Consider the following 25127-nt stretch of genomic DNA (forward strand, 5'->3'; position numbering starts at 1 on the left):
AAATGGATATCCACTTGTGAAAGCATGAAGTTGGACCCCCTACATCACAATATAAACAAAAAATAATTCAAAATAGATCAAAGATCTAATTGTAAGAGTTAAACTATAAAATTCTTGGAAGGAAGTAAAAGAGTAAATGCCCATGATCTTGGATTGCACAATGATTTCTTAGATATGCCACCCAAAGTACAAGTGACAAAAGAAAACAGATAAATTGAAATACATGAGAATTTAAAACTTTTCTGCTTCAAAAAACACCAACAAGAAAGTGAAAAGACTACCCACAGAATCGGGGGAAATCTTTACAAATCATATGTCTGATTAGAGAATTGAATTGAGAATATATAAAGAAAACTTTAAATTCAATAATAAAAGGACAAATAACATAATTAAAATACAGGCAACAGATTTGAAGGAAAACTCTTTCTCCACTCACAACACTTCTGACACCAAATGCGTGGGTTTTCCCCCACACCAACCAATTTTCCAACTCTCAGGGTACCAATGGGTGTCCTATAATGTAGTTCAACATTACTCCAGGTAGTTAGTTAGCATCAGATTACACAGGCTTAAGGGCTCAGTCTCACAAGACTGCCCTCACTTCAGATGCCAGTCACAAGTTATGAGTCCTCAGGGTACTCACATTGCTGTCCAACTTGGCTACAAAGTCAGAGTTTCTCACAACCTCCCACTGCTTAGGTTCAATAATCTGTTGGAATAGCTCACAAAACTCAGGGAAACATCTACTTATTGTTACCAGTTTATTACAATGAATATTATAAAAGATACAGATGAAAAGCAAGATGAAGTACATACATAGGAAAGGATCCAGAAGAATCCTGAGTAAGGAGCTTCTGTTCCCAGGGAGTTGGGGTGTACTGCCCTCCAATATCTGGATATATTCATCAACCTGGAAGTTCTATGAACCCCATATTTCAGGGATTTTTATGGAGGCTTTGTCACATAGGCATGATCAATTATTAATTCAATCTAGAGTCCTCCTCTCTCCTCTCCCCACAGGATGGGGGTGAGGCTGAAAGTTCCAAGTTTCTAATCATGACTCGGTCTTTGTGATGACTAGCCCCCATCCTGAAGCTATCCAGGAGCCCACCGAAGAGGTGCCTGATTTGAACAAAGACATTCCTTACCGCCCAGGAAATTCCAAGGTATTTAAGAGATCTCTGTAAGATGTTCCAATCATCACCATCACTCAGGAAATTCAAGGGTTTTAGGAGTTCTGCGCCAGGAACCAGGGGCAGAGACCAAATATTTATTTCTTATTATATCACAAGATTTTTTCTGAAGAAGACACACAATTATCGATTATGCACATAAAAATGCACAAAACAGTCATTTGGGAAATGTAAATCAAAACCACGAGATACCACTTCATGCCTTAAATTTTTTTTAAAAAAAAAAGCAGATAATAACAAATGTTAGTGAAGATGTAGACAACTGGAATCCTCATACATTGCTGGTGGGAATGTATAATACTGCTGCTATGGATAACAATTTGGCATTTCCTCAAAATCTTAAACATTGAGTTAACATATGACTCAGTAGTTAGATACCTACTCCTAAGTATATACCCAAGGTAAATAAAAATGTAGGTCCTCACAAATGCTCACACACAAATGTTCATAGCAGCATTATCCATAATAGACACAAAGTGGAAACCACCTAATGTTTGTCAACTGACGAGTGGATAAATAACATGTGGTATATTAATACAATGGCATATTCAACAATAAAAAGAATTGCTAATACACACTATAACATGGATGAACCTTGAAAATATTATTCTATGTTGCATGATTCCATTTACATAAAATGTCCAGAAAAGTCAAATCTATAGAGACAGAAAGGATATTAGTGGTTTGCTAGGGCTAGGAGTGGGGGATATGGGGAATGACTGCCAATGGCTACTGGCTTCTGGGAGAAAAAAGAATGATGTAAAATTAGACTGTGGTGACAGTTGTACAACCCTATAAATTTACCTAAAAACACTGAATTGTATGCTTTAAATGAGTGAATTATATGACATGTGAATTATAATATTTCAATAAAGCTTTACAAACAAAAGTAAAGGCAGCTGACATTTAGTGAGTACTCATTAAATTCCCAAGAGTGTGCTATTTCATTTATACTTAATATTTCATCAAATTCTCATGATAACACTATGACTTAGGTATTATCATTAACCCCTTTTTAACAAAAGAGTAAGCTAAGGATCAAAGAAGTATTCCTAGGCCCTAGATACCATAGCTAGTAAATGGTAAAACTGAACTTGAACTTATGTTTGATTCCAAAGCCCATGCCTGCAGTTGAAGTTACTACCCTACACTGCCTGGTCATCAGGAAAAAGGTGATCAATGAAGAATAAATAGACATAGTGAAAGTGTGTAGAACAAGAAAATAAGGGTCTGAAGATAGAACCTAGGGACACTGTAACTTGAGGCCAAACAGAGAAATAACTCACAAAGAGGATGAAAAAGATTAGTAGAAAACTCAAATAATAGTAGCTCCTTGGAAAGATATTAAATATATATCAGGCACTTATCTGTTAGCACATTAGGTGCTGAGAATACAACAATAAACAAGACGTAATTGTTGTCCCCAAAATAGAGAAAATAGATAAATAACTTTAAAAACTCATAGCCCAAACTGAGATTTGGCTTAGCATTTCTAGACTACTATTTAATGCTTATTCAAGGATGTATTCACATGGATTTCAGGAAAGACAGCCAGAGGCAAAGCTACTCTGCAAAAGCTGTCTCCAGCATCCCATTACTCATCTTTTTGTACTTTTCCTTCTCCCAACACACATCCCCTCCAAGCCCCTTTACCTTTCTGATGCTTAGTGATCTATTTTTCCTGCTTCTACTGTTATCAGGAAAGAACCAGCTATCAGTCATTTAAACCCCACTATGAATGAGTTAGTATTATGTGAAATTTTTGGTAGAAATAAGTAACCAGTCTTACTAAGATTTTCTGAAATGTTAAGTGCTCAGAATCACATATTATTTAGTCTGTTCCATTTACTCTGTGTGTGTGTGTGTATGTCTTTCGAACTATTCTATAAATACTTTGAGAGCAGGGGCCATATTTTCTACATATCTTAGAGATATACTGTTGCTGGGGGAGGGGAAAATATATGCTCAGTACTTGATTGACTGAATAATAATGTTAATTTTTTCTCAAGTCTATCGGATCTTTGTTTTCATCCAGTTGTATTAAGATATAATTGACATGCAGCACTATATAAGTTTAAGGTGTACAGTATAAAGATTTGACTTACATACATCATGAAATGATTATCACTTATTAAAGCTTAGTGACCATACATTATCTCATACAGATTCAAAATTAAAGAAACTGAAAAAAAAAGGTTTTCTTCATGATGAGAACTCAGAATTTACTCTTAACAACTTTTATATATAACATATACTGGGGTTAATTTTATTTATCATGTTGTACATTAGATCCCTAGCACTTATTTATCTTATAACTGGAAGTTTGTACCTTTTAACTACCTTGATCCAATTCCCCTCCCACCACACCCACCTCTGGTAACTACAAACCTGATCTCTTTTTCTATGAGTTGGTTCCTTTTTGAAGTTTAACTGACCTACAACACTAGCTTACTTCCTGATATACACATAGTAATTCTATACTTCTATACATTTCAAAATGAACACCACGATAATTCTAGTTACAATCTGACACCCTGCAAAGATATTACATAATTACTGACTATATTCCTCACACTGTATGTTTCATAAACTGATTCATTTCTTTTTCAACCCGAAGTTTGTACCTCTTAATCTCCCTCACTTATTTCACTCATCCACCCACGTCCCTCTGGCAACTACCTGCTTCTTCTCTTTATCTATAACTCTGTTTCTCTTTTGTTATGTTTGTTCATCTGTTCTGCTTTTTAGATTCCATACGTAACTGAAATCATACAGTATTAGTCACTCTGCATCTGACATACTTCATTTAGCATACTACCCGCTAGGTCCCTCCATGTTGTTGCAAAGAGCAAGATTTCTTTCTTTTTATGGCTGAGTAATATTCTATTCTGTGTGTATGTATGTGTGTATATATAAATACATCTCACACATCTTTATCCATTCATCTATTGGTAGGCACTTAGATTGCTTCCATATCTTGGCTACTGCAAATAGTGCTGCAATGAACATAGGGGTGCATATATCTTTTTGAATTACTGTTTTCATTTTTTTTGGATAAATACACAGGACTGAAATTGCTGAATCATATGGTACTTCTATTTTTAATTTTTGAGGAATCTTTTTATTGTACTCCGCAATGGCTTTACCAATTTACATTCCCACAAAAAGTGCGTGAGGGTTCACTTTTCTCTACATCCTCACCAACACTTACTTTTTGTTTTCTTTTTGATAAGAGCCATTCTGAGAGTTGTGAGGTGATATCTCAAGTTGGTTTTGATCTGCGCTTCCCTGATGATCAGTGATGTTGAGCATCTTATCATGTGTCTGTTGGCCATCTGTATGTCTTCTTTAGAAAAATGTCTATTAAGGACCTCTACCCAGTTTTCAATCAGGTTGTTTTGTTTTTTATGTCAAATTGTATGAGTTCTTTGTATATTGTGGATATTAACTCCTTATCAAATATATCATTTACAAATATCTTCTCCCATTCAAGAGGTGGCCTTTTCATTTTATTGATAGCTTCCTTCCCTGTGCAAAAGCTTTAGTTTGATGTTTATTTTTACTTTTGCTTCCCTTGCCCAAGGAGACATATGCAAAAAAGAATACTAAGACATATGCAAAAAAGCATTACTAAGACCAGTGTCAAACAGCATACGATTTATTTTTTCTTCTAGAAGTTTTATAGCTTTGAGTCTTACATTTAAGTCTGTAATTCATTTTTAATTTATATTTGTGTATGGTTTGAGAGAGTAGTCCAGTTTGATTCTTTTTGCATATAGCTGTCCAGTTTTCCCAACACCATTTATTGATGAGGCTGTCTTTTCCAAATTGTATATTCTTGCCTCCTTTGTCATAGATTCATTGCCTATATAAGTGTGGGTTCCTTTCTGGGCTCTCTATTCTGTTCCACTGATCTATGTGTCTGTTTTTGTGCCAGTCTCATACTGTTTTGAATACTGTAGCTTTGTAGTATAGTTCAAAATCAAGGAGCATGATACCTCCAGCTATGCCCTTCTTTCTCAAGATTGCTTTGGCTATTTGTGGTCTTTTTGCTTCCATACTAATTTTAAAATTATCTGTTCTAGCTCTGTGAAAAATGCCATTGCTATTTTGATAGAAATTGCATTAAATCTGTGGACTGCCTTAGGTAGTATGGTCATTTTAATAAGATGAATTCTTCCAATCTATGAAAACTGTGTATCTATCCATTTGTTCATGTTGTCTTCAATTTCTTTCATCAGTGTTTCAGTTTCCTGAGTACAGGTCTTTTCCTCCTTAGTTAGATTTATTCCTATGTATTTTATTCTTTTTGATGCAATGGTAAATGGGATTGTTTCCTTAATTTCTCTTTCTAATAGTTCATTGTTAGTGTATAGATATGCAACAGAGTTCTGTATATTAATTTTGTACCCTGCAAATTTACCAAATTCATTGATAAGTTCTAACAGTTTTTAGTGGAATCCTGAGGATTTTCTATCTATATACAGTACCACATTATGTGCAAACAGTAAGTTTTAGTTCTTCCTTTCCAATTAGGATCCCTACTAATTCTTTTTCTTGTCCAATTACTATGGCAATGACTTCCAAACTATGTTGAATAAAAGTGGCAAGAGTGGGCGTCCTTGTCTTCTTCCTGATCTTAGAGGAAATGCTTTCAGCTTTTTACCATTGAGTATGATGTTATTAGTGGGCTTGTCATATGTGGCCTTGATTATGTTGAGGTATGTTCCCTCTATAACCCACTTGCTGAGAGTTTTATAATAAACAGATGTTGAATTTTGTCAAAAGCTTTCACTGCATGTATTAAGATGATCATATGATTTTTTTTCCTTCAATCTGTTAATGTGGTGTATCACATTGATTGATTTGCAGATACTGAAGTATCCTTGCATCCCTGGGATAAATCCCACTTGATCATGGTATATGACACTTCTAATGTATTGTTGAATTTGGTTTGCGAATATTCTGTTGAGGACTTCTCCATGGATGTTTGTCAGTGATATTGGCCAATAAGTTTTTTTGTGATATAGTTGTATGGTTTTGATATCAGGGTGATGCTGGCCTCATATGATGAGTTTGGAAGTGTTCCTTCCTCTGCAATTTTCTGGAATAGTTTGAGACAGGTAACTGTTAACTCTTCTCTAAATCTTTGGTAGAATTCACCTATGAAAAGATCTGGTCCTGAACTTTGGTTTGTTGGGAGTTTCGTTATTACTGATTCAATTTCATTACCAGCAATTGGTTTGTTCTTTTTTTTTTTTTTTTTTTTTTTTTTGCGGTACATGGGCCTCTCACTATTGTGGTCTCTCCCGTTGCAGAGGACACGCAGGCTCAGCGGCCATGGCTCATGGGCCCAGCCACTCCGCGGCATGTGGGATCCTCCCAGACCAGGGCACGAACCTGTGTCCCCTGCATCAGCAGGCGGACTCTCAACCACTGTGCCACCAGGGAAGCCCTGGTTTGTTCTTATTTCCTATTTTTTCCTGGTACGGTCTTGGGAGATTGTAAATTTCTAAGAATTTGCCCATTTCTTCTAGGTTGTCCAAGTTATTGGCATAGTGTTGCTTGTAGTAATCTCTCATGATCCTTTGTATTTCTGCAGTGTCAGTTGTTACTTCTCCTTTTTCATTTCTGATTTTATTGATTTGGTTCCCTTTTTTTCTAGATGAGTATGGCTAAAGGTTTATCAATTTATCTTTTCAAAGAACGAGCTCTCAGTTTCATTGATCTTTTCTATTGTTTTTTAGTCTCTAATTTATTTCTGCTCTGATCTTCATGATTTCTTTCCTTCTACTAACTTTGGGTTTTGCTTGTTCTTCTTTTTATAGTTCCTTTAAGTATAAGGTTAGGTTGAGATTTTTGTTTCCTGAGGTAGGCTTATACCATTATAAACTTCCCTCTTAGAACTGCTTTTGCTGTGCCCAATAGGTTTTAGATCATTCTGTTTTCATTTTCATTTGTCTCTAGGTAATTTTTGATTTCCTATTTGATTTCTTTAGTGACACATTGGTTGTTTAGTAGGATATTGCTTAACCTTCATGTGTTTGTGTTTTTGCAGTTTTTTTCTTGTAGTTCATTTCTAGTCTTATAGCATTGTGGTCGGAAAAGATGCTTGATATGATTTCAATCTTCTTAAATATATTGAGACTTCTTTAGTGGCCTAGCATGTGATCTAACTTGAAGAATGTGCCATGTGCACTTGAAAAGCATGTGTATTCTACTGCCTTGGGATGGAATGTTTTATAAATATCTATTAATTCCACTTGGACTAGTGTGTCATTTAAGATCAGTGTTTCCTTATTGATTTTCTGTCTAGATGATCTCTCCATTGATGTAAGTGGGGCAGTCCCCTGCTATTATTGTGCTACTGTCAATTGCTCCCTCTGTGTCTGTTAATATGTGCTTTAGGTACTTAGATGCTCCTATGTTGGGTGCATATATATTTACAATTTTTATATCTTCTTTTTAGATCAATCCCTTCATGATTATATAATGTCCTCCTTTTCTCTTGTTACAGCCTTTGTTGTAAAGTCTATCTTATCTGGTATAAGTATTGCTACCCCAACTTTCTTTTCATTTCCATGTGCATGTAATAACTTTTTCCAGCTCCTCACTTTGTGTCTTTAGATCTGAAGTGAGTCTCTTGTAGGCAGCATATAGATGAGTCTTGTTTTTGTGTCCATTCAGCCACTCTATGTCTTTCGACTAGAGAATTTAGGCCATTTTCAGTTAAAGTAATTATTGATGGGTATGTACTTACTGCCATTTTGTTAACTGTTTTTCAGTTGTTTTTGTAGTTTTTTGTTCCTTTCTTCTTTTGCACTCTTCCATTGTTATTTGACTACTATCTTTTAATGTTATGTTTGAATTCCTTTTTCTTTTTTATGTATCTATTATTTTGTGTATCTTTTTCATGTATCTATTGGTTTGTGGGTACCATGAGGTTTATATATAGCAATCTATATACATATATACATGAGTATTTTACGTTTCTGATCTCTTAAATTCAAACACATTTTAACATTTTACCCCGTTTCACGCATTGTACCCCCTTCATGCATTTTACCCCCTTCACTGCATTTTACCCCCTTCACGTTTACTGTTTTTGACATAATTTACATCTTTTTGTTTTGTGTATCCCTTTTCTACTTACTGTAGATACAGATGATTTTACTACTTTTGTCTTTCAACCTCCTACTAGCTTTATACTTGTTTGACTTACTACCTTTAATGGATATTTGCCTTTACCAATGAGCTTCTTCCTTTTGTAATGTTCATATTTCTAGCTGTGGCCCTTTCTTTTCTACTTAGAGAAGCACCTCTAACATTTTGTGTAAAGCTGGTTTTGTGGTGCTGAACTCTTTTAGCTTTTGCTTCTCTGTAAAACTTTTGATCTCTCCATCAAAACAGAATGAAAGCCTTGGCAGGTATTCTTGGTTGTAGGTTTTTCCTTTCATCACTTTAAATGTATCATGTCACTCCCTTCTGGCCTATAGAGCTTCTGCTGAAAATTCAGCCAATAGCCTTATGGGAATTCCCTTTTATGTAACTTGTTGTTTTTCCCTTGCTGCTTTTAATCTTGTCTAATTTTTTTTTTCCATTTTAATTATAATGTGTCTTGGTGTGGGTGGGTTTTTCCTATTTAGGACTCTCAGTGCTTCCAGACCTGGATGTCTGTTTCCTTTCCCAGGTTAAGGAAGTTTTTCAGTTATCACTTCTTCAAATATATTCTCTTCTCCTTCTGGGACCCCTATAATCTCCATGGTAGTACACTTGATGTTCTCCCAGAGGCATAAAACTTTCCTCATTTCTTTTTATTTCTTTTTCTTTTTTCTGTCTAGCTTCAGTGATTTCCACTACTCCGTATTCCAGCTCACTGATCCACTCCTCTGTATCATCTAATACTGTTGATTCCTTCTAGTATATTTTTTATTTTGGTTATTGTATTCTTCATCTCTGTTTGGTCCTTATTTACATTTTCTAAATGTTAAACATTTCTAACTTCTCACTCTGTTCATCCATTCTTCACCAGAATTCTTTGAGAATCTCTATGATCATTACTTTGAACTCTTTATTAGGTAGATTGCTTAATCTCCACTTCACTCAGTTCTTCTTCTGGGGTTTTATCTTGTTCCTTTGTTTGGAACATATTCTTCTGTCACCTCATTTTGCCTAATTGGCTGTTTTTACTTTTATGTATTTGGTAGATTGGTTATGTTTCCCAATCCTGAAGAAGTAGCCTTTTGTAGGAGGTGTCCCAGCAGCACACTCCCCTCTGGTCACCAGAGCTATATGTCTAGGGGTGCCCCTGATATACGCTACATAAGCCCTTCAGTTGTAGCAGGTTGACTACTGGGGGTAGTCGGGTAGGCATGGCTGTCCCCCCAGTCTGGTTGGTTGTCAGGTCCTGCCTTGCATGGAGGCTGCTGGCCACTGGTCAGCAGGAACGAGTCATGAGGTGGCTGGCTGTGGAGACCTGGGGGTTCCAGGGATAGTGATGGCCAATTGTGGGCCAACTGTGGGCAGAGCCAGTTTCCAGGGTGGGTGGTTGCAGGGCTAGGGATCCCAGATCTATTGTCAGCCTGCTGGTGGGTGAGATAGCTCTCAGACATGGCTGGCTGTGGTGTCTATGGTGTCCCAAATGTGGTGTTGGACTACTGGTGAGTGGGGCAGAAGCTTGGGGGACTAGGGGTTCAATGGTCAGCCACTGGTGGGTGGGGCCAAGGCCCATGTTGTCCTGGAGCTAGTGCCAGCTCACTCGTGGTCAGATTCAGGTGCCCAGGCCTCTGGCTGTAGTTCTCTGTAGGTCCACAAGTTGCTTTCAGCCCACAGGTGGGCAGGCCTGGGTCTTAGGCTGATGGTCCCTGGGGCCAGTGCTAGCACATTGGTGGGCAGGGCCAGGTCCTGGGCCCTCTGGTGGGTGGGGCTCAGGAGGTCTTAATGCAGCAGGCCTGCTGGTGGGTGGGGCTATATCCCCACCTGGCTAGCTGCCTGGCCTGAGGCATCACAGCACTGGTGCAGATGGGCTGGTGGGTGAGGCTGGGTCCCAGAGCTAATAAACTAGAGGGTGGATTCCAAAATGGTGCTTGCTAGCACCGGTGTCCTCATGGTAGGACAAGCTCCCCAAAATGACTGCTGCCAGTGTCTATGTCCCCAGAGTGAGTTCCAGTTCCCTCCTACCTCTCCAGGAGGTTCTCTAAGATCAGTAGGTGGGTCTGACCCAGGCTCCTTTCAAATTACTGCTATTGCCCTGCATCTTGGAGCATGTGAGATTTTGTATGCTCCCTTAAAGAGCAGACTCTCTAATTCCCATAGCCCTCTGGCTCTCCTGAAAATAAGCCTTGCTGGCCTTTAGAGGCTCGTCTTCCCAGGGCAGGACCCCTGGGGTGGGGAGCCCAATGTGCGGCTCAGTCCTCTCACTCCTTGGGGAGAACCTCTGCAATTGTAATTATCCTCCCATTTGTGGGTCACCACCTGGGAGTATGGGTCTAGATTATATAGCGTCTACACCTCTCTTACCCTTCTCATTATGGTTCCTTCTTTATATCTCTAATTGTAGAAGATCTTTTCTGCTAGGCTTCAGGCCATTCTCATCAATAGTTGCTCTGTAAATAGTTGTATTTTTGGTGTGCCCATGGGAGCAGATGAGCTCAGGGTCTTTTTACTCTGCCACCTTGAGCTCTCCCTCCATATCCGTGTTAATTTTATCCTAATTATATTTCATGGTATTTCCCAGGGAGACAAAAGTAGGTTTGACTTATTTATGCCCTTCACCAAAAACCAGAGAAAATTATATTCCCTTCTCACCATAGTTATGATTTTTAAATTCAAATTTGACAATTATAGTTTCATTTTTATACCAATTCTTTATCCCTGGTATGGTCAAATTTATGGACTTGCAGATATACTGCACCATTCCCTCTCTCAGAGAAAGGCTTCTTGTATTTTTTAAAGTCTATGCTGTTGAACGAGAGCAAATGAGTGCTGTGCCCCTTCAAGAATGCAGATCTCCATAGGTATGCTTTCTAAGATACCCTTTGGGGGACAGAGTAGGAAGGAAACTATGATCACTGTATCTTCAAAATTCTCTTGAATAAAAAATAACTATCTATACACAGTAGGCCAAGTCCTACAGTTCTTTTTTTAGGCAAAGTTCCCTTTGTGCTCAGTAGGACCTTTATCTGAATGAGGATTCCTAGCTCAGTAGAGCTTGAACTTAAAATTAAAAATCCTTCACCCCTACAGGCAAACCCTCAGACTCAAGGGTACAGGGAAAATTAGAAACAAGGAGTTTCTGGTGAAAAGTACCATTGCTCTGGTTGAAGATGCTGAAACTCATAATGGAAATTACCAACTTAAATATGTATACAAAGAAAAGTCCTCAACTCAGAGCTTTCCAGGAATGCCAAAGGTAAGGGAATAGGGCTTATCTGTTGGAAAGGCAGAGCAGATGACCACCTGCATTGCTTAGAGGATCATCAGTAGGAACCCTTACCCCTATAACTACTTTCTACCTCGTCTCTCTGAGTCTAAAACGCTTGCAGCATTGGGTTCCTAGGAAGGAGAAATCTGTGAAGGCATGAGTGTGATTAATATTAACTGCACATTTACCATGTTCAAGGCATCAACATTTCAGTCCTCACAACAACCTAATGAGGTACAGATTACTACCCCTACTTTTAAAATGAGTAAACTGAGGTACAAGAAAGTTCAACAGCAAGTCTAAGGCCATACAACTAACAAGTAGCAGGTACAACATTCAAATATCATGTTCCAGATCCTATGCTGATAACATAGAGGCCCCCAAGTACCTTCAGACTATTGCTGAGAGTAAGCCCAAGAGGAGAAACAGTGAATTCTCTTATAAGTTTGAAATAGCTGATTTGGCAGGTGAAAGTGGGAAAATGAAAAAAATACATTTAACTTATTTTTTAAAGAAATGTCCCTTTAAAGTGTTCTGAGCCTTAAAAAATAACTTAATGTAACCTGCTCTGCAGAGGACTTTGTGGATGCTGAGAGCTTTTGTTCATGTAACACCATAAGAAGTTGTGCCTTCTGCACATTCTATAGCTCCTGCTGACTTGCAAAGGGAATATTTATCTCATTTCCAACCTCCAATAAATATTGCTGTTAGAAGTCTCTGGAGTTTTCTTTAGAAATGACTCAGCACAGAATACTATTTTTTCCTTAAAGTTATATCAACTCATTGCCAAATGGACAATTTCAGGAAATTTGCCTGTTCTTCCTTGCAAGGCAAGTATTACCTCACTTCCCATAAAATATAATAACAACTCAAGGCAGACAAATAACATTTTCCATCCATCAGTCAAGTGCTTTCATTTCGCAGTTTTATCTGCTATTCAAAAAGCTACTTGTTTACTGGGTACTCTTATCTTTTCTCTGCATGAACTGCCCTTGCAATAAAGAAAGCCTAGAATTTAGACAGTGCATGGAGATTTGGTTTTGATTTGAAACCAAGTCAAGATTTCACTTTGACTCCCTTCTCTTAGATGCTTATATTTCATACAAAGCCATAATAACAAACCTGGCCTGAACTGTGAGCATCTCTCTCTATTATGGGAAGAAGTAGAAATATCTCCTGAGTAGCTCACCAACAATAAATTAATCTGAGTTTGTCAAGGGGTTTTCTCAGAGTAATAAATGATCTGATACGATTGCAATTGCTGACACCTAGTCAAAGCAATATAAAAAGGGAACAGTCTATTGACTCTTCTGAGCATTTCACTTTAGAAATAACACTCAATATATGTCAAAGGGTAGAATGAAAGCATCGTATTTTTCAATTGCCAAATGACAAAGATGCTCTATTTAGGAGGAACTGAAAGGCCCATCTTCCCACAAATCTTTCCCCACCGTATCAGGTTTCCTGAACATTCTGCCATTACTATCTCCTCTCAGAGAACTGCTAGAAGGAGATATAGTCATTTCACTCATTTAAGTTAAGATTGTATTACCTGAGAAAGTTAGGTATCTCTCTTCTATGACATTTATCATGCTGCGTCATGCCTCTTTATATTCTGACTCTCACATAAACTCTTAGATCCTTGGGAAAGGGGACAAAATTAGGCTGCATCTCCAGTGCCTAAAACAGTAACCAAAGTCTAGTAAGTCATTTATTTGCATAGTAAATATTTCAGAAATACATAACCAAATGCAGAGAAGAAGTAAAGAAGATATGAATTACAAATTACAATGACAGGAATATATTTATGTTATTACGTCATTATCACCCAGAGCACAAAACAAGCACCTAAAACAAAGGTGGCAAACTGGTCACTTTTCAAGTTACATGTAGCCCATGGATAAGCTTTATGTAACTCATACAGTGTAATCCAGAACATTCTTTTTTTAAAAAAAGTGGTTGCCAGCATTGAAAAACTAGGAAATTTCATATTTTTTCCAAAAATACATTTAGTTTTTCATGAGAAGTTAGAAGATAGATTAATATATCAATCAATATAAGGTCAATAATCCTATATAGCAATCATTTGTTGTCCCCATTAGATGGGACATGCGCCTTCCTTTTGTTTACAGTCCCTGTGACCCATTTTCTTTATGTTAGCTGCATAGCCAATGTAACTATTTGAGATTGTGCCCTAAAGGAAGAAGATACAAGACAAGTATGTCATCTATGAACATTAGGAGGGATAGAAGAGAATAAGTCACTAAATTAGAAGGGTATGAGTGAATAGGAACCAAAGTGAGAACCACCACCACTTCATGAGGCACTTGGCATCTTGCACAAAGGAGCAGCAGTGCTAAAGAAAACCTCTGCATCACTTCATAATTTTTAAAGAGTCAATCCTATAAAGAGGGATGACCATAGGACCAAGTGTTAAAATATCCTCTTCCTTTATAGATTATGATGTAATATTTAGAGTAACTTAGAACTTCACACGACAAACATTATTTTCACTGAAGAGAAAGTTTAAGTTAATGTCAAGGCTGAAAATAAATAGAGAAAGTGGTTCAGATGGTGTTTGCCCAATTAAAAGAGCCAATCAGTAATTTCTTTTCATGAACCTTGGAATATAATTTTGCTTTCTTCCATTCACATGCAAATGCATTATTTCAAGTGCACAAAAGATGCACAAAGAAAGAAATTCAAACATTATGTATCCTAATACTAGGGGTATAATATGCCAAGTGAATTTTTTTATAAAGCTTTTGTTTCAGTTTTTGTTGAATAAGACAGCTGTTTCTATTCATCTAGGATTTTTTTCTTTATTTCTTTCTTCCTTAATTTTTTTTTGAGGAAACTGGTGACTGTGATCATAGCAGAATGTCTTCCTAAATCATATGCAAAATAACAAAATTTTCTTTTAAACTATCATTGACAAATGTAAAGTGTTTCTACAACAAAGTTAAATTTTATAAACCCAAATGTTTGTTAGAAGCAATGCGCACTACGGAAACCATTTCTAAATACTGGTGGTTTTTTTTCTGCCTTTCAGGCAAAAAATTTCACCAAAAGATGGCAAACCAAAAGACATTAGAAAGAAAATTACAATAAAAGTTTGTACCAACAAGATTTTAGGATACTTCCATGTACTATTAAAACCAGTAATATTTCTAAATTATTTAAGAACTAAACACACTACTTCCAATGTGAAATGCTTTGACTAGTTTCCTCTTTACTATCAGAGGCTATACAAAAGAAGAAATGTGAGGTAGGTGAATAAATATGCTTGAGATGAGAAAATATGTATTCATGTATAAAGAAAAATAAATTCAAATTATGGAAATATTTAAATGGGTTTTAAACATCCCACTTTTTTCTGTTCTTTCCAAAATATTAATAAGTTTTAACCTAAATAACTGAATAAAAGGCTATTCCCCACCACTGTATTTTTAGGACTTGAATAAAAAACCAGGGATACCTTTTTGACCATATTATTGTGATTTTTGGTTTTAATTTATAAGGACTTGTTGATATCACTGAAGGACATCCTATTTGTCATGGTTGAAGTAAAGAATGTTCTTTCAAAATCCCAGATGTTTATTGAATACCACCTATGTTCTAATAATAAGAGAAGTAATATTTATTGAACACTTACTAGGTACCTTGTTAATTCTGTTTTCTAACTTTTACATAAATTAATTCATGTTATCATGGTTTTAGGTACTTCATAGCTATCTTCTCACTATAGACAGATATGATTTATATCTACTTATCTCATAATGTGCCTACATACATAGATACATATCTCAAAATATGTATAGTCACATTTTATTAAGTGTAAAATGGGTATAATAATATCTACATCATAATGTGGCTATACACATACACACACACGAGAGAGAGCTGTACATATAATTATTATCCCCATTTTACACATAAGAAAATTGAGACAGAGCACTAAAGTAGCTAACAAAATATCACATCACTAATCAATGGTAAAAATAATATTTTGATGTACGCCTCTCAAACTCCAAAGCGCATCCTCATTCCATTTGGCTACACAAACTTACACCATGATCAATGGCTTCCATCTTTTAAATATGAAGGTGCTGTTTCCAAGTAATGAGACTGAATTTTAAAAGAGTCATACACTCTTTTGTTTTATTACCTTTGTGACCAAGAGAGTAACAGAATCTTTATGGAACAGAAATAACTATGCCAAGATACACTACTGGGTTAAGTGAGATGATTTGGATGAGAGCTGTTGGTCCATGTCTTTAAAAGGCAAAGCAAAAAGAAACGGATTTAAACTTGGGCCTTCCAGCAAGCAGAAACTCTTATACCAGACAAGTTCAACTGACAGTTACCTGGCCAAACCCCCCAAAATTGAATCTTGGCTTCTAGAAATGTGTGACAAAGCTGAACTACTCTTTCTAAAGGCAATCTACCAAACTGCATAACTATACGGCAGTTGCCTTTTTCTCAGGCAGGTAGAGCCTGAGACCTCACCTCCTTTATCTCACTCAGAGAAACAGATGATGACCAACAGGAAAAATGAATTAAAATTACCTTAGTTAGATTCATCGACAAAGAGAGATTTGTAAATATGATGATGAGCTATCAAAGCAAAGCTTTCCATTTCTTCATTTTTCATCTTATTCTTGAGAAGATCAATATCTTCCTTCAATCATCTAATCTACAGCAACTCATAAGATTTCGATAGAACTGCATTCCTTCAATTTGGCAGTACATATTAGTACGAACACATCCTTTCAAGTCTAACAGTTCAAATTCCATCTTTTGTTTGAGACTCAAGGTCACAGCTAACGATTTCCTCATCTCTAAAATTAACATAATACTAAGTTCACGGGGAAGTTATGATCAGCAAATGAGATAATGCAGTGATTTGCAAGTATTTATTTTTTAGTCCCAAAAACTTTTCTTCAAATTAAAGCTCTATGGGGAAGCCCACCTTATACAACAGATAAATGCAGAGCTGCTCTTGAAACCTTCTGGGTAGAGGAGGAATTCAAGAGGAAATTTGAAAATCATTGTGATTATGTATACAAAATTTCTAGTACTTGACATATAATAGCAAAAAATAAATGACAGCAATTATTGCTTGATCACTGTCCTTTAAATTAGCAGTTAAAAAGAAAACTTGAGTCATGGCTATAAGGTTGGAAGCAAAATATCTTTTGACCCTTTTGCCTCACTATAGCAAGTTTAGTCTGGAAAATGGTGACTTCAAACCCAATTCTTCCAAATCAGACTACAATTTGAATGCACTATGGCAGTTTACTATTTAACATAATTGTATCAAAAATTTACCATTAGCATAAATTGTTATCTTTAACATGTTTTTTTTTTTTTTTTTTTTTTTTTTTTTTTTTTTTTTGCGGTACGCGGGCCTCTCACTGTTGTGGCCTCTCCCTTTGAGGAGCACAAGCTCCGGACGCGCAGGCTCAGCGGCCATGGCTCACGGGCCCAGCCGCTCCGCAGCATGTGGGATCTTCCCAGACCGGGGCACGAACCCGTGTCCCCTGCATCGGCAGGCGGATTCTCAACCACTGCGCCACCAGGGAAGCCCTAACATGTTTTTTGTGTTGAAAAACCTATGAGGTATAATGAAAAGTGTATCAGACCAATTATTAAAGGACATGAATTCTAATCTGAATTCTGCTACTAACTACCAAATGAAAGTCTTTATAACTTCTAAATTTATTGTTTTTCTTCTATCACAGAGGTCAGCACACTTTTTCCATAAAGGACCAGATACTAAATACTTAATGCTTTGTGGACCATAAAGTCTCTGTTGTAACTACTAAACTCAGCTGTTTTGGTACAGAGGCACTAATAGACAGTGCATAAGCAAACAGGCATGGCTGTGTTTCAATAAAATTTTATTTACAAAAACAGATGCTGGGTTGGATTTGGCCCACCAGCAATAGTTTTCCAAAGCCTGCCTCGGAAATAACAGGGTTGGACCAGATTATTAATTTCAAACCTGGCTAGGCATCAAAATAATTTGGGAGAACTTTTGTAAATTACAGGTTTCTGCCCCACATCCCACCCCTGTAACCTACTGAATCAAAATCCCCAGGGTTAAGACCCAAGAATCTCTAAGATGCAGGCTCCTAGAGTAATTTAAACACGGGTCTGTAGACAATGTTTAATGATCACTGGACTAGATAATTTCTAACAACTCTAACATTCCAAACTCTAACATTCTTTGATAAATAGGTATTCTCACCAGTGGTTTTGATCAGTTTGACATACTTAAAAATACAAAGCATTATATATTGACATAATATCACTGCTTTTGATGAGAGAAACTTTGAGAATAATTTATTATCACTTGGAAGATATCAACAGATTAGTTTATATCAGAAAAATATGTAGAAAACATGAACATGCTATAAACATTACTACTCTAAAAAAAACCCAGAAGTCCTTGGGTTTCACTTTCTGAAATATTTTTCTTGCAGCTGTGGTTTTTAAACTTTTTGGTCTCAAGAAGCCTTATCATTCTTTAAAATTACTGAGAACCTTAAAGAGCTTTTGCTTATGTGGGCTTAGGCAAAGCTTGTGCTTATCTATTTATATTTACCATATTAGAAATTAAAACAAAAAAATTTTTAAATATTATTTTAATAATAATAATAAACCTATTACGTGTTCTTGTCCTTCACACAGATGAAAAATGTGTGTCCCCAAACACAGGGAACACATAAAATCCCATCACCTAGATTAATATTCGTGGTGTGATATAAATATGGTTATACTCTGATCTATAAGTGAAAATTTTAGCTGTCATCTATGCTATCCATATAAGGTACTACAGATGATTTGCATATCTGTGGTACCACTAAATAGCAATGATTACCCAGGTACCATTTCCTCAAATATGAGAATAATTCAATTCCAAAATCTTATTTTGGGAGTGTTTCCTGGATTCACTTCTAGTACCAATTACTCTCTCAGTTAAAGACCCAGAAAAAAGCAGAGGACACACTTAAAGGGATAGTGCACTATGCCAGGAATGCTACCATCCTTAGATCCCAAACAGATAAGGGAAGAAAGTAGTAATAGGAAACCAGAAGGGAAAAAAAAATAGAGAGAGAAGGCTGTCTTGAGAGGAGTTTTGACCTTTTTTCAAGTGATGAGACCATCCAGAGGCAATCCTACAGGGAGGGAATCAAGAGAATAACTTCTCTGACATTATTCTCCTCCCACTCTCTGCTATTCTGCTAAATTCAACCAGAAGATGTAGGACAAGGGGACCTATTGTTGTAGTCCATACAGATCAGCTTCATGAAGCAAGAAAGAGAATGCATTCAGATAGGACAAACTGAATATATTTGGCTCATCAGATTCTTTAATACTTGTCCATCAGAGGGGTTTTGCATGATATTGTTGCTTTAATTAATTACTGCCTTGCTCAGTAATTCATTCAAAAGATTTTCACATCTTTTATGGGCATTCAGGTTTGCTCATCTGACGTTTTCCCTATTTTCTTTGTTCACTTTTCCATTGTTTTCTTTTTTTTTTTTTTTGTATTAACACTCAACTTTCAAGACTCAGATCATGCATAACTTTGTAAGTCTGCCTGACTTCTCACCTGCCCAGTAGGAACCCCTACCTCCTTTGTAGTCTACTGCAACACAAAGCAATAACTTAGAACATACAGTACTTGACTGAACTTACTGGCTTAAATCTTTGTCTTCTCAAATAGTGCCTACACAGTACCTAGAACCTAATCTATGCTCAATAAATGTTTAAACAAATGGTCAACAAATAGTCTCAGGGTATTTGTCCTCTGGTTACCCAGAGTGCAGAACTGAAATTGGAGCTAGAGATAAAAATTTTGGAGTCCAACTGTTTTTAGATCTTAATTGAATTTGTGAAGATTGAATGAAGAACAGAGTCAAGGTTAAAAATTGGGAAATCTATTACCTCAGTGACAATAAGAGGCGAAACAAATAAAAAGGGAAGAAAAGAATGGAGAGAGAAGAAGAAAGAAAAGCAGGAGAGTGTACCGTCATGGAAGCCAGATGACAAAGGAGTAGAGAGGAAGAAAGAGGAGGAGGAGGAGAGGCTGCAGAGAAAGAGAGTGTAGATGGGGAGGAAGAGGGCGTAAGAAGGGGAAGAGGAAGGGGAAGGAGAAGGAAGAGATTACCAATATGAGATACTAAATACAGTATCTACTTATATAAACCTTGTGATCAGCCATCCCATTCAAAAAGAAGCCTTTTGCGGAAATGAATTCTACGCAAGTGCAGAGAAAACTTATGGTGGCTACCTAAATAACTGAATCTAGATATTCATGTATAAATATGAATGAACACATTCATTAGACCATGACAAAAGCCAACACCATAAAAAGGACAAAAATAAACACAAAGAACAAATGACTCTAAAGGAGATAGGCAATTCAGAAAAAGAATTTGCAATTATTTTTTTTCCTTTTGCAAAAAATCAATTAATGTAATATACACAAAAGTGAATTAAAAACATGTGCAGCTTAAAAGTTATTAAAAAGCAAATGCCTATGTTACCACCATCTGAATCAAGAAATAAAATATTGCTGGTACACTAGAAAGCTCCCTCCCAATATCCTTTCCCTGTCCCTCCTTGGAGAGGCAACCAATACCTTCATTCATATGATTATCATGTTTTGCTTTCTTTATAATTTACCATATATCCATTCATTCCTAAAAACTACAGTTTAGTATTTTTAGTTCCTGAAATTTATATAAATGGAATAATACTGTATATATTTTTGGTGACTTGCCTGCCCAATATTATATCTGGGAAATATATTCTCATTGTTGTAGGTAAGAGTAGTTATCCATTTTCTTTCCTGTAGAGTATTATAGTACATGAATACACTATGATTTATTTGTCTAGTCTACTAGCGATAGACATATGGATTATTGCTCCCATTTCTCATTCCATAAGTTGCCTCTCACTCTGTCAATTATTCACATTAATGTGCAGAAGCTCTTAAGTTTGATGAAGTCCCATTTATCTATTTTTGTTATTGTTGCCTGTGCTTTTTGTGTCATACCCAAGAAATCATATCCATATCCAATGTCATGAAGATTTTCTCCTATTGTTTCTTATAAAGTTTTATACTTTTAAGCTTTATTTAGGTCTTTAATCCATTTTGAGTTAATTTTTGCATATGGTATAAGAAAAGAATCCAATATCATTTATTTTTAATGTGGATATCCAGTTTTCCCAGCATAAAATTTTGGGCAAAGAACAGTATCTTCATTGTGTGGTCTTGGCACCCTGCTACAAGACCATTCAACCATATACAAGAGGGTTTATTCTGGTCTCTCTGGTCTGTTCCATTGATCTATAACTCTGTCTTTATGAAAGTGCCACATTGATTTGATTACTGTAGCTTTGTAGCATGGTTTGAAACAATGAATTGTGAAGCCTCCAAACTTGTTCTCTTTTTTTTCAAGACTGTTCTGACTATTCCAGGTCCCTTGAGATTCCATATGAGTTTGGGGATGGAATTTTCTGTTTCTGCAAAAAAAAAAAAATGCTACTGGAATCCTGATAGGGATTACATTTAATCTGTAGATTGCTTTGGGTGGTACAGATATTTTAAGAATATCAAGTCCTCCAACCTATGAACACAGGATAGCTCACCATTTGTTTTTATTTTCTTTAATTTCTTTAAGCAATGTTTTATCATTTTCAGTTATACAAGTCTTTCACTTTCTTGGTTAAGTTTATTCCCAGGTATTTTGTTCCATTTTATTCTATTCTGAATGTGATCATTTTCTTAATTTCTTTCTTGAATGGTTCATTGTTATAGAAATGCGACTAATTTTTGAGTTGTTTTATATCCTGCAATTTGATTAATTTGTTTATTAGTACTAACAGGGGTTTTTGTAGATTCTTTGGGATTTTCTACATATAAAATCATGTCACCTGCAAACAAAGATAATTGTACTTCTTCTCTTCCAACGTGGATGCTTTCTTTGTTTTTCTTGCCTAAGTGCTCTGGCTAGGACTTCCAATACCATGTTAAGTAAAAGTGGTGAGAGTGGGCATCCCTGCCTTGCTCTTTATCTAAGGGAAAAAGCTTTAAACTTTTAACCACTGATTATGACATTAGCTATACGCTTCTTACATATGGTCATTATTATGTTGAGGTAGTTTGTACTTCTACTCCTAGTTGGTTGAGCCTTTTGATAATGAAAAGGTCTTAAATTTGTATAATGCTTTTTCTGTATCAATTGAGACATTCACATTGGTTCTGTCTTTCATTCTATTACATTGATTAATTTTTGTATGTTGAACCAACCACACATTCTAAAAATAGATTCTACTTGGTCATGGTGTATAATTCTTTTAATGTAATCTTGAATTCGATTTGCCAGTATTTTGCTGAGAATTTTTTTCATCAATATTCATCAGGTATATTGGCCTATAGTTTTCCTTTCTTATAGTATTTTTGTCTGGCTTTGATATCATTGTAAAGTTGGCCTCATACAATCAGTTTGGAAGTGTTTCCTCCTCTTCAATTTTGCTGAAGAGTTTGAGAAGGATTGGTGTTAGATATTTAAATGTTTGATTAAATTCTCCAGTGAAGCCATCTGGTCCTGGGCTTCTATTTATTGGGAGGTTTCTGATTACTGATTCATACACCTCACTAGTTATAGCCCTCTTCAGAACAGAGTTTGTTTTTTATTTCTTCATGATTTATTCCTGGTAGGTTGTATTTTTTCTGGAAAATTTTCCTTTTTTTTCTAGGTTATCAATTTGTCAGCATATTATTGTTCATAGTAGTCTCCTGTAATCCTTTTTTTTTTAATTTGTGGTTCATCAGTTGTAATGTTCCATCTTTCATTTCTGAATTTAGCTATATGAGTCTTCTCTCATTAATTAATCTAACTAAAGATTTGTCAATTATGTTTATCTTTTCAAAAACTGAACGCTTAGTTTTATTTTTATCTATTGTACAATTATCTATTTCATTTATTTCTGCTCTAATCTTTATTATTTCCTTCCTCCTGCTAAATTTTGGGTTTAGTTAGTTGTTTTTCTAGTTCCCAGGTGTAAAGTTATGTTGTTGATTTGAGAACTTTCTTATTTTTAATGTAAGCCTTTTTCACTATAACCTCCCTCAGTACTGCTTTTGCTGCATGCCGTAAGTCTTGGTATGTTGTGTTTTCATTTTAATTTCTCTCAAGATATTTTCTAATTTCCCTTTTGATTTCTTCTTTGACCCACTGGTTATTTGAGTGTTTTGTTTCAAGTCCACATATTTGTAGAGTGGCCAGTTTCCCTTCTGCTACTGATTTCCACTTCATTCCACTGTGATCAGATAAAATGTTTGGTATGATTTCAATCCTATTAAATTTTAACATTTATTTTGTGGCCTACCATATGGTCTACCCTGGAGAATGATCCATGGGCACTTAAGAAGAATGTGTATTCTACTGTTTCCCTGTGGGCCATTTTTCCTTATTTCTTTGTATGCCTTGTGATCTATTGTTGATGCTAAATATATAAGTTTTTAAATGTAACATCTGTGATTATGTCCCAGTTTTTATTCCATATAATTGTTATTTTGCTTTAACTATTTTTCATCAATAACTGACATTTTGTAAATTTTATTAGTCATTTTGAAGACCGAATTCTGATCATACTGATCTTCTCTATTGAATTATTATTTTCATTTTCATTAAATACTTCTCTTAATTTTATTATTCTCTTAATTTTATTATTCCCATCTATCTACTTTATTTGGTTTAATTTTGATGGTATTTATCTAATTATAAACATGTATCCATAGATTATAACTTTGCAACCAATATTTATTCTTCTGTGATATATACACTTAAGGTGAAAATTTTCCTTTTAAATCCCAATTAAGCTGATTCTCATAATCTTTAATATAAAACAGTCTGTTTTCATTCAGTTCAAAATACTCTCTGGTTTCCACTGTAATTTCTCTTTTTACATGTGGATTTAGAATTTTTTTTTAATTTCCAAACATAAGAAGTCTTTCTAGCTATCCTTTTGCTACTTATTTTTAGCTCAATTGCATTGAGATCAGAGAACATGCTCTGTATGACAAAAGTTCGTTAAAATTTGAAACGTACGTTGAAGCTCATTATATGATCGATTTTTAAATATTTTGTGTATGCTTTAAAAGGTTGTACTCTTTATTATTTGCATATAGTGTTCCATAGATGTCTATTAGGTCAAGTTTGTTAATCATGCTTTACAAATCTTCTATGTTCTTCATGATTTGTTTAACCTATCAATTTAGAGAGATGTGCTATAATGTCCTATCATGACTGTGGATTTCTTCCACACACTGTTGTTCTGTAAATGTTTGCATTATATACTTTGAGGCTATGTAATCAAGTGTTACATAACACCCTAGTGTTACTTTCCTGGTGGAATCAAGACTTTTGTTATAGTAACTCTAAATTTAGATAATTTTTGTCCCTTTATAGATTATTTTTGGTAGCAGTGTATCACTATATTAACTCTTTTGATTAGTATTTGCGTGATATAATCTATTCTACCCTTTTACTTTAACCTTTTTATATACTTACGTTTTAACGTTTTAAGAATGTGCCTGTTATAAACTGAATATAGTTGAACTTTTTAATACATTCTAAGAAATTTAGTCTTTTAACAGGAACACTTAGTCCATTTACATTTAATGTATATCTAATTTACATTTAGTGCATATTGGGCTTATATGTGACATTTATTTTGTCCTGTTTCAGCTAATTTTGTTTCTTTTTTCCTTTCTTACTTTCTTTGAAACTGATTTTTTCTTGTTGCTGTTATTCTTTCCATTAGTTTAAATGATATACACTCCATTTCTATTCTTTTAGTGGTTTCTCTAGAAATTATTGTGTGCATATTTAACTTATTCAATTCTAAAGGGGATGAATATACCTTCCCTCCTTCTAGATCATATGAAAAATGCAGAACACATTAATTTCTTTTACCATCCACTCAGTTTGTGTTTCTCCTTCAGTTGTGAAAAATATTTTCATTGAGTATATTCTTCTAGGCTGTGCATTAGTTTATTTTGGCCCATTGAGAATATTATTCTACTGGCTTTTGGCTTCCATCACTGTCATTGAGAATTCAACTGCTAATTCAATGGTTGTCCTTTTCATGAATATGTGTTTTTGTTTGGAGGTTTCCTACATTTTCTTATCTTTAGTGATCTGTACTTTCATTAAGATGTACTGAGTGTTCAATTTATTTTTATTTCTCTTTCTTGGGATTTTAAGGCTTCTTAAGTCTTTTTTTAATCAGTATCTTTAATTAGTTTTGGAAAACTCTTAGTTATCATCTCCTTAAATTCTGCCTCTGGCCTTTTCTCTTCCTCCTCTGTTAGCCTCATTAAGTGATAACACCACTTCCAAAGATGGGATGAAGAGCATTATTCTTTAAGTGAACTGGCCTTTAAACACAGCACAAACAGACTTACTAAGGAAGAGGAAAAAACAGAA

This window comes from Kogia breviceps, chromosome X (genome assembly GCF_026419965.1).
Source record: "Kogia breviceps isolate mKogBre1 chromosome X, mKogBre1 haplotype 1, whole genome shotgun sequence".
Lineage (NCBI taxonomy): Eukaryota > Metazoa > Chordata > Mammalia > Artiodactyla > Physeteridae > Kogia > Kogia breviceps.